Raw genomic sequence first — 13878 nt, forward strand, 5'->3', positions numbered from 1 at the left:
TAAATGGCGTTTCCATGCGCTGCTCTGGTTCTCCAGAAGCGGCTTAGTCATGCTGGCCACATGACCTGGAAGCTGTACGCCGGCTCCCTTGGCCAATAAAGCGAGATAAGCGCCGCAACACCAGAGTCGGTCACGACTGGACCTAATGGTCAGGGGTCCCTTTACCCTTACTTACACATGCTTATCGTAGCTGTCAACTTTCCCCCTTTTTAAGGGAAATTCCCTTATTCCAAATAGGATTCCTCGCAAGAAAAGGGAAAAGTTGACAGCTATGATGCTTATGTGCAAGATAGTCTGTCCGGGTTATTCCAAAACATGGAGGCATGTGCAGCACTGCTGCCTTAATGTAAAGTGGACCTCAGTTGTCTTGGTGTTTGGAGGTCTAGGTCATGTTAAAGATTATATAGATCTATAATGGGGGAGAATGCACAAGCTCGCGGACACTTTTATAACAGACATTTCAGGCTGTATGTGAGTCATCTCTTAGGTACTGAAGTCCTCAACACAGAGAGAGGTAAAGTGGAACTCGCTTAAGTCTTAAAAATACAAAAAGAAGAAGAGAAAGTAAATCAGTTGCAAGTCTAAGGCCCTGTGCTTTGTGACGTCCTGGACACAGCTGGGAATGTTACCTTGCGGGCATATTTTAATTAGAAACATAATTATTTTCATTAAAGCAAAAACTGGAGAGGTATCCTGTCATTTGTATTTGGCATTGCCACCTGTTTCAAATAAGAAAGGCAGTAACGCCAGCTTATAAAGCTACCTGTAAGCTGGGCTTGGCACACCTGCTGCTCTTCAGGTGTTGCTGGAATACAACTCCCATCAGCTGTGCTTGATGGGGACTGATGGGAGTTTGAGTCTGGCAGCAGGTGGAGGGCAGCAGGATGCCGAAGGGTGTTGTCAACTATCACAGAATATTTAGGAAATCAGGACCAGAGCAATTTAACTGCCATTTCAGCTGGTAGTTTGTTTGTTTATTTATTTTTTAAAAAGCCAGCAACACCAAGGAGAAGCTCAGAATCACTTTTAAACTGTAAAGTATTTTAAAAACTCAGTTCTAAACCTGAACTGCTTTTTAACCACTGAAAGAAAGAATTGCTAAATTACTGCAGTTTTCCGGTGCATTTGCAATGTTCCTTATTTTATAAAATCAGTTAAAAATTAAAAAAAAATCTCTCTGACACAGCTGAATAATGTAAAATTAGCATATATGGGTTTCTGTGCAGATTGTGCTCCCTTCATCTTTATAAAAACTGGTTTCCTGAGAAATGTGGTGGGAGCTTTCTGGGAGACGCTTATGTCAAAGGTGCGAATCTACCTTTGCCGGCAGATTATTTTTGTCGTTTGCTAAAAATCCCATAATAAGAAATAGATAAGGACCTGCATCTAAGCTCTTGCCCCACCCTGCCTAACCCATCCAAAATTTCCCGGGGCGTGCGTGGGAGATTCGTCTTATTGCATTCAATAAATTTTTAAAAAGTGCAATACAGTATAAACCTTCCCTCTGGAGAGCGGCCCAGGTTCCCTTGGGAGAGTTGCGGAAGTGCTGCGCCAGCAGCGCCACATGGGAAGCCTCGCCTTGGCCCAGTCTGGCACTGGGTGGTGGTGGTGGGGAGATCTCAAGCCCAGGATCCCTCCAGGATTCCTGGGCCGGCTTCCTTCCTTGGGAAAGGCATCTCCCCCCGCCTTCCTTTGCCAGCCAGGGGGGCAGATACGAAGCACACACAGCCCCAGGGGAGTGACGGCAGCCGGACCCTCTCCGGACCTCCTGGCGCAGCAATTAAAGCTGCTCGTTTCCGACTGGATAAGCCACCGGGGGTTGGTCTAGATGACCCCCGGGGGTGCCGATTCTCCACGCTCCTAAAGGTGGGCTGAGCCGGTTTCCCCGTGGGCTGGCCTGCTGCGCGTCCCCAGGGGCAGATCCACGCGTGACGCGCGCCTGGCTGGCTGCGCCCGTCTCCCCCCGTTGCGCGCGGGCGTCGCCTGCCTCCCCACCCCCGGCGAGGCGATCGTGGGGCGGGCGGGCGGGAGCTGAGTCCTCCTCCTCGCCGCCGCCGCCGCGCCTCCGGCTCCCGGTGGGGCGCGTGGAGAGAGGGGGAAACCAGGTCACCAGCGCCGAGACAGACAAACCGGCTGGGGAAGGCAGTGGGGCTGGGGCGGACTCAGGTGGGGAGAAGAAGAAGGCGGAGGAGGAGGAGAAGGAGCCCAGGACTTCCCCCATCGGCGGCGGCGTCAGCAGCAGCCGCGCGCCCTCGACGGGCAGGAGCCCCAGCCGGGGCAGGACGCGCAGGCGAGAGGAGACCCGCGACGGATTTGCTCGCGGTGAGTGAGTGCCCGGGCTTTCCCCCCTTTTTTTCTTTTAGCAAGGCAATCCGGAGTTGTTGTTTGAGGAGGAGGGGGGGGGGATCCACGCGACGGATCCCCTCCTGACCCGGACTTCTGGGGCAGGAGTTCACAGCTGGACTTGGCCGCGCTGCCAGATGTTGGGTATTTTTAGCACCCGCTTGGCTTCGATCGTCTGAAGCGCATCGCTCTCGCCCGGGTGGGTTGTGCTGTTGTCTTTTTTTTCCCCCTTTCCCCGAAGGTTTCCCGCGGTCGCGCTTCCCACGCAACGCCTTGCGATTGTTTACCGAGGAAGGGGAGCCTCGATCTCTCTGCATTTTAGTCTTTATCATTGGAAAGATGGGGGGGGGGGTAGCTGCAGAAGGTGTGTATACATATATATATGTATATGTGTCTGCGTTTAAATCCGACCCCCCCCCCTTCAAGCAGCCGAACGGGGTTTTCCAGACTGGATGGAGCAGAATATTTCATCACAGGGCTTTTGGATTATTTATTTTTTGCAATTAAAAATACATTTCTCTCCCTCCTCCTCCTTTATTATTATTATTATTAAGGGCTTGATGGCTCCGCGCGGCGTATGCTCAGTTGTTGACAAAAATCTGTCTTTTTTAAAAGAAAGGTCTCTGGCATAGTTGGTGCGGGCGCGATGCACGGAGCGGGTGGAAGTTTCCATGATGAGTAAGTTGTGGGAGCGCGGATCCTGGAGGGAGAGGCGCGCGGAGACGCTGGCTGGAGTGCGGGGACCCCCGGCTGCGCTGCCGCCTGCCTGCCTGCCGGGCGGCTTCGGGGTAGTGGGTGCGGGAGAGACGCCTCCCTGCGGAAGGTGGGTGGCTCCCTTTTCGTGCTTGTCAGTTGCAGCGCTTCAGAATTGCCTCCTTTGGAAAAGGCATCCCTTGCAAGATTTATTTCTGCAGCAGTGCCAAATAAACAAGGAGAAATGCTGTACTTTAAAAAAAAAAGTTTGCACTAATTAACAAGTTTTTTAAAAAAGAGTAGGGGGAAACCCAAATCTATTTATTTTTATTTATTATAATTGTTCAGCATCCTTCATCCATAGATCTGATGACAGTTCGCAGCATAAAAATACAAGACAAAAACAGAAAAATTCTTCAGCTTAAAAAGTGCATCTTAGGGAAAAGCACTCATAAATGCTCAGTTTATTTATTATTAGTTATGAATGTTTATATCTCACTTTTCAACAAGGTTCCCCCCCCCAGGCAGCTTATGAATATCAATAAAATAATCCATTGCTTCTTTATTACATTTATTCCCCCCCTTTCTTCAACCCAGGATAGCCAGCATAGTAATAAATAAACTGTAGTTTGAAGACCTGGGGTGGGAGGTGGGGAGCTTCAGCCATGAAGCTCATTGGGTGAGGTTGGCGCCGCCATTTTCTCTCCGTCTAAGCTACCTCGGAGGGTTGTTGTTAGGACATAAGAGGGGAGGGGGAATACTCCACATTGCCTTGTGCTCTTATGAGGAAAGATGGGATCTAAACGGAAGAAATAAATATACCAGTCTCAAAAGAAAGCAGCGAGATAGGGTATCATGGCGGTCCAACATGCACACAGCCCTCAAGGCCTATTTTTGGTGGCCCTTGGCAACATTTGATGCCCACCTCCACAGCCCTTGTGCTGCCTTCCCAAAGCCAGGTAAGTGAGGTGGTGGGCTTGGGGAAGGAGGCGTGAGGCTTCGACAGGATCCTAGTTAGGCCTGCAGCCCCCTTCCGAAAACCTAGTCAGTGCTTGAAGTTACTGGTATAATTTATTCAACTTTTTTAAAAAAATAAAATTTTATTAGTTTTACATAAAAGTTGTACATCATAAACATAACATTTTCAAACATTAAAAAGGGAGTTCTTTTGAACCTTGAGATCTCCTTCCTTCCCTCCATGGGTTCAGATTCTAAATTTTATTCCTGCATCTTTTACTATAATTATCTATTATATAACCATAGTACCCAAAATCCATGTTACTTTACAAGTGTCGTTGTATTCTTGCCAATGATTTCAGCTGTTTACAGTGGTCTCTCAAATATGTTAGAAAGTTGTTCCGGTCCTTTAAGAATACTTGCTCTTCCTGATTTCTGATCTTTCCCGTCAGTCTTGCCATTTCTGCATATTCCATCAGCTTGTTCTGCCACTCTTCTCTGATCTATACTTCTTCTTCTTTCCATCTCTGGGCAAGAAACATCCTTGCTGCTCTCGTTGCCTACAGAAATAGTTGTTTGTTTTCTTCTGGTAGTTCCACACCTATAATGCCTAACCAAAAAGCCTCTGTTTTTTTAACAAAAGCTATCTTAAACGTTTTTTTCAGCTCATTATATATAATTTCCCAGAAAGCTTTTACCACCCCACATGACCACAACAGAGTCTCACACATCCTTAGCTCCTTGGCAGGGCAGCGAGGGCTGGCAGTGTGTGTTAAATTTTGGCCTCCCAATAACAAGGCAGTGGGCTGCTCACAGGTTCTGTACTATTGAGGCCTGCTTGGTATGGAAGGTTGGACCGCCCTGGGTTAGATGGAGAGATAGCTGTTGGCAAAATTAATCCAGTTTGGGAGTAGCCTGCCCAAGGATGGGAAACCTATGGTCCCACCAGAGACTGAGGAACCTCAACTTCCATCACTCCCAACAGAACGCTCAGGGAAGATGGGAGCTGTAGTGTGGCAGTGTTTCCACACTACACAGTTCCCCCATCCTTGTTCTGACTCTTGATTACAAATAGCACAGAAGCAGCAGCAATACCAAGTTAATGACAGTCACCACCCGATGCTTTTCTTGTTGGTGGCTGCAGAAGTTGGGCCATCTGCGATGAATCACTCTCCTGATAAGATCTGTCTAGCTGCTGCTTGCTTTCTAAGAAGCAAGGGACTCTTCTCGAAAGGCACTCCTTCTCAGATACTTTGAGTCCCACCTTTCTCAGATATGCTGTGCAGCCGGTGAGTAATTCAGGGGTGAGGGAAAGGACTTGAGACAGGCTCAAGGACACTTTCTTCCCTGGCCAGTACGTCACCGGTTACTTAAGGTCCTAACCAGCTTGGACCAGGTGTCCTGAAGGGCTTCCTGTTTCTCCTGTGTGGATCCACCTGGCCTTTAAAATTTGCTGCTTCATCCTTCCTGAATGTGCCACTGCCTTGGAGGCATTGTTGGTGGCTGTGTACAAAAATCCTCACCCCCGCCAATGGCAGTGTTCCAAAAGCATAGAGTAAATTCTTAAGTGGGGCTGATTGGTGCAAGTCGGTGGGTCTTCCTCCACTTTGAACATCCTCGTTGCAGAAGAACATAAGATGAGCCCAGTATTTGTGCTAGCTAGGGCAGAAGGTGGAGAGACACATTGCTTCACTCCTGAACCTTACCTTCCTCCAGGTTTTCACCATTGGTTTCAGTGGGGGGCGGGATTATGCTAGCTCTGATCAGGGAGAATGATGAAACCACGGAACCAGCAGATTGGAGGCTACATCTGTCCCAACTCCAGCAATGGAACACCACGTTCCTGGGTCTGACACCAGCTCTGGGCAACAGGAAACACAGGCAGCTCTTGAGCTAAGCCTACATAACTTTTTGTGGGTACAGCAGGGCCCTCTGTGGTGGAGGTATTCGCCCTGCCGGTGGAACTCTTCTCCACTGGTGAGCAGGCACCTCAGCACAGTCCTCAGTCCCTCTAGCCAGCCGGTCTAGTGGTTAGGAATCTTCTGCCCAATTATCTTCCCCTCTAGTTGTATTCAGCTGTTTGAAGACATTACCCTTTAAGCAAACCTTTGATTCTGTCTGTTGTTGCTAAGTTTAATCTAATTTATCTACTCTTAACTTTGGCTCTCTGCACCATTTTGTTTTCGGTTGCTTTTGTTTTCGGTTGTTTTTGCTAATCGTTTTAATGACAGCTTATTTTTCTGTTTGTTTTTCCCTTGTTAACCGTTTTGAACAACTCCTTTCGGAAGGGAAAGGTGGAGTGTAATTTCCACCCCTTTAATGTATAAATGTCATTGGCTTTAGCAGCAAACATTTACTTCATCTGAATACCTACACTGCAAACTTAGGACAGCTAGGAATTTTGAGAAGAATCTTAGCATTCTCACCAAACCACCATTTTCAGGGTTCCTTGGGAAAAAACCATGACAGTTAAAGTGGTATAAAACTGATACCGTATTTACTTGAGTCTAATGTGCCATCGAATCTAATGCGCACCTAAGTTTTCAGAACCTTGAAACCAAAAAAAGTATGTGCTGGTGAATGTAAATGTGCCATCGAATCTAATGCGTACCTTTATTTTTGCAACTTAATTTGGCCGAAAATGGTGAGCATTAGATTTGAGTAAATACGGTATAATGCTTGTAATGTTGATAAGGCCTGTCATTTTGAGCTCGCAATAAGCCCCACTGGTATATCTTTGGATATATTGATGTTACTAAACTTATATCAGCTTTATGCCACTTTAATTATGATTTCCCCCCAGAGTAATGCCACTTGCTGTGGGTGCTGTCAATACTATGCAAAGAAATCCCTAACTCGAAAAACTATAGTTCCTTGCGATGAAACAATGACTTAAATGAGGTGGAATCTGAAGGGGAGATGTGCCTTTCTGAGTATCTTGCAGTGAAACCGTTGCCCGGCATCTAGTTAATAGAATATTGAAATCAAAGGGGCATAAGTTTGATTTGTAGACTGAAATCCACGTAACAAAAACTACCATAGAGATATCAATATTTTATAAAGTAGGCGGTCCACGGCTTCACTTTTGTAAAAACAGGGGGCCCACATACTTACCTAATTGGGAACCAATGATTCAGATGATCAGATAATGCTGAGTTAAGCAAATATATGCCAAGATATGTTGGGGGGGCAGCTTTGTTTATCGTTTTAACTGGATATATTTATGCTCAAATTCCAGTGTGGGTCTCCCAATAGCCCACAAAGATAACATTCAACGTTCTCCATCTTTCCTTTGGAATGTGTATGTGGGTGTATACTGCAATAAAAGATACTGCTAACAGTTCTTTTATCGGTATATAAATTCTATGGAAAAAAATGTTGTAGTCATTGGGATGGTTTCACTGATCAAGGCATGGTCTTAAAGTCAGACGCGTTGGGTTCAGAACCGATACCAGGAAGAGGAAATGACTGTGATAATATACGGTGTGTTAAACACACTTTTAAAAACGTTTACTTGGGACTTAAAGGTGTCTGACTGGCAACATCAGACACTGTGTCTTTTATTTAGCCACAAAGCAAGTATTTAATGGGCCACAGCAAAACAAGATTCCTCAGGGTAGGTCTGATCCTGTGGTTAGAAGATTTTGGAGATCAGGCCGTCAACTTCCTGGCAAGAAGCCTCCTCAAATACAGTCTGGGAAAGATGTTGGGAAAAATATAGTTGAGTCTCCATAGTTTGTGCAGCATTTGGAGTTTACTTGGTCAGAGTTACTGAGAGCCAGTTTCAGTCATGGTTTTTGTGGTATGATGGCCTTTCCACTAGTATCTGGCCAGAGATCATCATCTCCAACTTTGTTTTGTCCTTTTAGGCTGCAGCTTGTTTATTCCTTAACTGTTCCATTGATTCTTATGGGCATATTCCGGAGTAGCTTGTATTTAGCAGCTGTCATTTGATGTGTATTGATGTGAACTTCATGCTTCATGGTTGACATCAAATATTTCTTTTTTTTTTATAAAATTTTTATTGGGTTTTCACATTTTATATAGACAAAAACAAAGACACAAAAAACAAATAAACACATAAACAAAAAAGAAAATAAGAAAACAACAACAAACATATATACTTTCCCGAAAATGTTATTTCCTAACCCTGGTCATTGACTTCCCCCTACCCCCTCCCTTGCATCCCCATTTCCAAATTTATGTCAGCAAATTGGCATTTCCCTGTCTTAATATTAGTCCTTTTATAAAAACAAACAAAATTATTTTTTTCTAAGTTGGACCTCAATTCCCTTCCAACGATTTCCCATTTTGTCTTGAATAATGATCTTTTTAACCAAATCCCATAATCATGAGTGTTGTTAGAACTTAATTTTTCCCTCCCTCCCATCCCCGGTTTGCGTCCCTTCCCAAAGCATGTCCAAAATAACAGTTCCTAGCCCGGGTTCCTCACGTCCGAGGCCCTCCAGTCTCTTTCAGTCCCTCTCCGCCGGTCTTGTTGGTAATCCTTTATGCCAGTCGTCACATCTCGAAAGAGTTCTTTCACCATCAATCCAAAGTCTCTTCCCATATTTGCAAACAGCTGCTGAAGAGTTTCCACAAGGCATGAATCTTGAAGGTAATCAAAGTCAGAGTCTATGTGGAGGCCCCGATTATATTTCTTTATTTTAAATTCCTTAATTTCATAGACTCCCAGGACCTCCACTTTCGTCTTCTGCATCTTTCGTGGATTTATAGTAGATTTGCTCCAATAATCTCCTTGTTTGTATTCCACAGGCGTCAGCTTCTGCTCTGTATTTTCCCACATCACTTCTTCTCTTTCTTGTTTTGTCTTCTCCTCTTCTTTTATTATCATTTCTGGTTCAGCTGTGGATTCTTTCTCATTGAGGTCCTCGTTACATTCAGCAGAACTACTTGTTTCAGAAGTCAAGGTCATCAATTGTTCACTCATAGCCGTAGTCTGCTCTTGTAAGATTCCAACCAAATAGAACATCCTTTCGATTTCTCCCAGTATCTTTCCATCCACAGCCATTGTAATTCCACAGAATTCCCTCTAGAGGGAATCTGGTTACTTAGTATTCTTTTCCCCAACAGTCCTTTGTCTTGTTATTGTTTCTTTATTTCCAACAATTTTAGATCAATTGTAACTCTTTTTAATCCAGAGGTAACTTAGGTAGCAATTTTCCACTATTAACAGTCCGTTTGACAGCTTTGACAGCTGTCAAACTCTGCACTTCTTAAACCAGCTCCAAAGCAGGACGCTCCCGGGCCCGGGAGGGGGGGTTGTTTACAACAGAACACAAAACATCCAACACTCCTCTCTCCTGCTCAAAATTTCCAAATCTTGGAAGTTACTGTCTTTTTTTTTTAAAACTCACCCTTTACAGGGTGGGCACTCCAGCTTAGTTCTTTTTTCGTTGCTCTAGATCGTCTGCAAGGTGGGGGGTGCGGACTTCCTTTTAGCACATCCCCCGATCGTCTCAAATTCAGTGGATAAATTTCTTAAAAGCCAAGTCCAAATTACTCACGGGTTGTTTTTTCAGCCGAATTTCAAGGAAGGAAGTCAGCGCTCTCCGGTCATGGCTCGCGGCTTCGCTCAGCAGAGGTAGCGATGGACTCTCAGTGCCACGCCACCCCCCGTATCCCCTCCGCAGCCTTTAAAAAGGCTCTTCGCGAATCAGGGGGGGCGCTTAAGGCACCCGCCGAGTCTTCAGTCCGCAGGCACCGCGCCTGCGGTTTTAAGGGTCCCCGTGTCGCCGGCACGGCAAAGACCCGTCCCCTGCTGAGCCGATTCCCTCCGGAGCTCGGAGGGAATCCGCCATTCCCAGATCGCGTCAACCCCGGAAGTCCGACATCAAATATTTCTTGCTAGCTTCCCTCCCCATGTGGACATCCTCACCACTTTGCATTCTTCACTGGCTGAATCAAAAGATACTGATGTTGTGCTATGTTGATTCCATTGGGGAAAAGGAGATTGGATTGCAAACTTTGAACGTTTCAGGGGTTTACAGAGAAAAGGAATGAACACACAAGACATTGGCTTCAGCAAGTGGAGATGTACTAAGGCTAGAAACGATGGCAAAGGACAAGGAACTTTGTGGGTTGCAGATATTTCTTGTTTCTGATATTTTGTAGAGGTGTGATGCAAATGAGCATTTTATCCGAGTTGCACGTACTAGAAGTTTTCTTCATGATTTTTAAAGGGATGGCAATAATAAGATGTATAGTGTTTTCTGTTGACTGAATGGGGAATTGATCCCTGGTCTAAGCAGGCAAAGTTCCTCAGTTTGTAAATGCTACCACACCAGCTCTTACATGATCTTACACAAATAACAATAATATTACTTAGCTGCGTTGCTGCATGGGAAAATCAAGATAAGAGTTGTTTACTGAAAAGTGCCTAATTCTGCCCAAATTGGTATGTTATGCACTGGTTAGTTAGTATAACTCCAGGCACACCATCTCAAGCTCTTCTGATCACAGTGACAAATGCTAATCTTTATATATTGAGTTATTTACATACTGGTTTGATCCCATCAAGAGGTTTCTACACCTGTCTCCATCCAGGCAAGCAATAGGCGTTGTCCCAATTCCAGGAAGGGAAAAATATCCAAGGAGGGTGTGAAGTAGAGCCTGGGGAGAGGCGTAATTCAGGGAGAGGGGTGTAGTTAGATGACAATACAGCAAGGTCTTGAGGGTTGCAATAGGGCAGGCATAGGCAAACTCGGCCCTCCAGTTGTTTTGGGACTATAACTCCCATAATCCCTGACCACTGGTCCTGTTAGCTAGGGATGATGGGAGTTGTAGTCTCAAAACATCTAGAGGGCCGAGTTTGCCTATGCCTGCATTTGGGCTTCCCGAGGTTTGAGAGTCCTCACTCTTGCTCTAGACTTATCAGGGTGGATTTCATTTAAATCAAATCGATTTCAATCATGATTTCCATCACTAGTCAGAGTAATTTTTACAGTTATATCAGAAATTACTGATTTGGTTATACTATCAGAAATACATAGGCAGATAATTATGAAATTATTGTGAAGTTTAATAAGATAACTGTTCCTATTTGGACTTTTCTGCTGTACTTTTTTGGAAGGAGAAAAACAATCATTTCCTTAATAACAATTTAAACAATTTATTTAACTAAAACAAAAACATTCTAGCATATTTATCCATGTTTGCTAACTGATGTGGTTAAGCAATTTTTTAAAACAAATCTTAGACTGAGTTTCAGCACACATTGAAAACTTAAAACAAATCCTTATTTCCTGATGAATAGCCTTTGGACAAAATGTAACTTAAATAGAAAACTATCTTGAGAATGATTTTTTTCCCTCCAAAAGCATTTTATTTTGAAAATCCAATTAAAATTAAAAAATCCAATTTAAATAAAAAAAGATTTTTAAAAAAAGAATCATTGATTTTTATCCATCCTGAGACTTACGCAGTTGTCCCCTGAAGCTGTATATTACAAGGAACTATAGGTAGCTGTATTTTAGGTAAGCTTGTCCAAAATTGCACATCTTCATATTGACAAACCCCTGGTCATTTTTAAAGCGATGGCAGAGTCTCCTAGTACGCAATCTGAAATAGACTGAAGAAGACTGTATGCTCCTGTGAAAAGCAGACAGAGATTTGCTTTCTTAAAATTAGTACTTGGAACACTCTTTTGCAGAGCTTTCCTATTTGGTCTTCCCCAGAGAGCCCTCCTTAAAAGCCAATGTACATGTTCCATTTTCCACTTCTCTTGTGTAGACATTGAAATAAACACCACTGCAGTGCATTCAGGCTCCAGGCCACATAGTAAATCTTGCAGGCTACCATATTTGCCAGTGATGCAAGCTAAGAATAAAAATAAATGTGTTTATTATAAAAAGTCTTGGGTAATCAAACATGTAACAAACTGTATCTCATAACTTTACATAATGAGTTATGCTTCGTGCTGCTCCAAATTTTGTTTTCCGTTTGTCTGCACGTAACCCTTGAGAGAATGTTTAAGTATGCGCACTTAGGCTTGCATAAACTGTTTCCTTCAGACATTGAAAACATATGAAGGTGATTGCCTCTGAAGTCCACTATGATTACTTTTTAAACACTTATTGCTGAGGGGGTAAATGTAGATTTCCAAGAACAGATGCACAAAAATTCGCAGATGTATTTTATTTATTTGTTTGCTTATTTGTAACAATTACAGTGTTTGTTACCAATTCCGCCTCCCCGTCTCTCATGCATACAGGCACACAAATAAATTCTTACCTCTTTCTTACTATTCCCACATTCAGCTCACATGCATACACTAACACCAACATTGTATTCCTATATTATAGGGATGTGGGTGGCGCTGTGGTCTAACCATCAGGCAGGCATCAAGAACATCCGTCAAACACATTGTGGGTTATTTGCCTTCTTGCCACCCTCAGTTTCAAGACCAGCGCTCCTTTATTCTGACAAGCTTTGGCCTTACTGGGTGGTTCATGTTTTATCTGTTGATTCTTATTTTTGTCTGCCGAGCCTGTCTCCATTTTTATCTTATACTGCTTGCTTTGTATTTTATTTTATTTGTTTTAATTATTCTAAGCCACTCTTGAGGAATGTAACTGATAATTAAGAGTAATTAAGGCAATACAGTGGTACTTTAGTTTATGAACTTAATCCGTTCCGGAAGTCCGTTCTTAAACCAAAACCATTCTTAAACCGAGGCGCGCTTTCCCTAAGGAGGCCTCCCGCCACCGGTGCCCTTCCACCGTTCGGATTCCGTTCTTAAACCGAGGTAAAGTTCTCAAACTGGGACACTATTTCTGGTTTTGTGGAGTTTGTAAACTGTTCTTAAACCGGACTGTTCTTAAACCGAGGTACCACTGTAGAGTCAAACCTTGGTTGTTGAACGTAATTGGTTCCGGAAGCCCGTTCAGCTTCCAAAATGTTCGACAACCGAGGCACGGCTTCTGATTGGCTGCAAGAGCTTCCTGCACTCAAGCAGAAGCTGCGTCGGATGTTCGGCTTCCGAAAAGCATTTGGAAACTGGAACACTTACTTCCAGGTTTTCAGCGTTCGGGAGGCGTTTGGCAACCGAGGCGTTTGGCAACTGAGGTTTGACTGTATGTGAGGCGTTTGGCAACCGAGGTTTGACTGTATGTGAATTCAACTGAAAAAAGATAAAATAAATCTATGCCAAGTACACAGAAGGACTGCAGTGGAACAAGTGAAGCTTTACATCTCATCATCATCATCAATTATATCCACCCCTCTTCCTGAAGAAGTTTAGAAACACCTGGGAGCAAATCGAAGTTACAACCAGGAATGTACCTAAGGGTTGCTTAGGTTGGCCCTTGATATAAAAGGTAAAGGTACCCCTGCCCGTACAGGCCAGTCGTGTCCGACTCTAGGGTTGTGCGCCCATCTCACTTAAGAGGCCGGGGGCCAGCGCTGTCTGGAGACACTTCCGGGTCACATGGCCAGCGTGACGAAGCTGCTATATAAATATGATATTAATGAGCTGGGTTGCCATATTTCAGAAAGTGAAAATCCTGGCTTTTGTCCGGGAAATTAATGACATCATATGTGTTTCTGACATCTTCCTTGAATTTCCAAACCCCTTCTCTTTCGAGAACTCGATAGGTATAATCTAAATATTAAATTCCCACCAGGACGATTTTTAACAACATTAAAAATACCCTCCAGCTTGATACGTGTGATGAGCTTTCCTCCACACTTAGATAAACAGAGCAAGCATTACTGCTTACCGTATTTTTCGCCCCATAGGGCGCACCGGCCCATAGAGCGCACCTAGTTTTTTGGGGGGGAAATACAGGGGAAAAAATTATTTCCCCCCCAGGCACGGGGCTGGGGCGGGGGAAGCCCGAGCTTCCCCCGACCCCTGACCCCAGC

At 44.4% G+C, this 13878-nt stretch overlaps 1 protein-coding gene across 4 annotated transcripts in view; it reads left to right on the forward strand.

Annotated features, from left to right (window-relative positions):
- THRB (thyroid hormone receptor beta) overlaps positions 1-13878 on the forward strand; it is a 191586-nt gene that overhangs the window by 26363 nt on the left and 151345 nt on the right. The window contains exon 1 of one of the 4 annotated variants that reach the window (XM_082193527.1): positions 2020-2322. The exons of 1 other annotated variant lie outside the window; for it this stretch is intronic. The gene's annotated coding sequence lies outside the window, so the exon portion shown is untranslated. Of the gene's footprint in view, positions 1-2019; positions 2323-13878 lie in introns of those variants that run through there. 2 more of the 4 variants (XM_082193524.1, XM_082193526.1) reach the window with 2 other exon arrangements.

This window comes from Podarcis vaucheri, assembly GCF_965113315.1.
Source record: "Podarcis vaucheri genome assembly, chromosome: 12".
Taxonomy (NCBI): Eukaryota; Metazoa; Chordata; class Lepidosauria; order Squamata; family Lacertidae; genus Podarcis; species Podarcis vaucheri.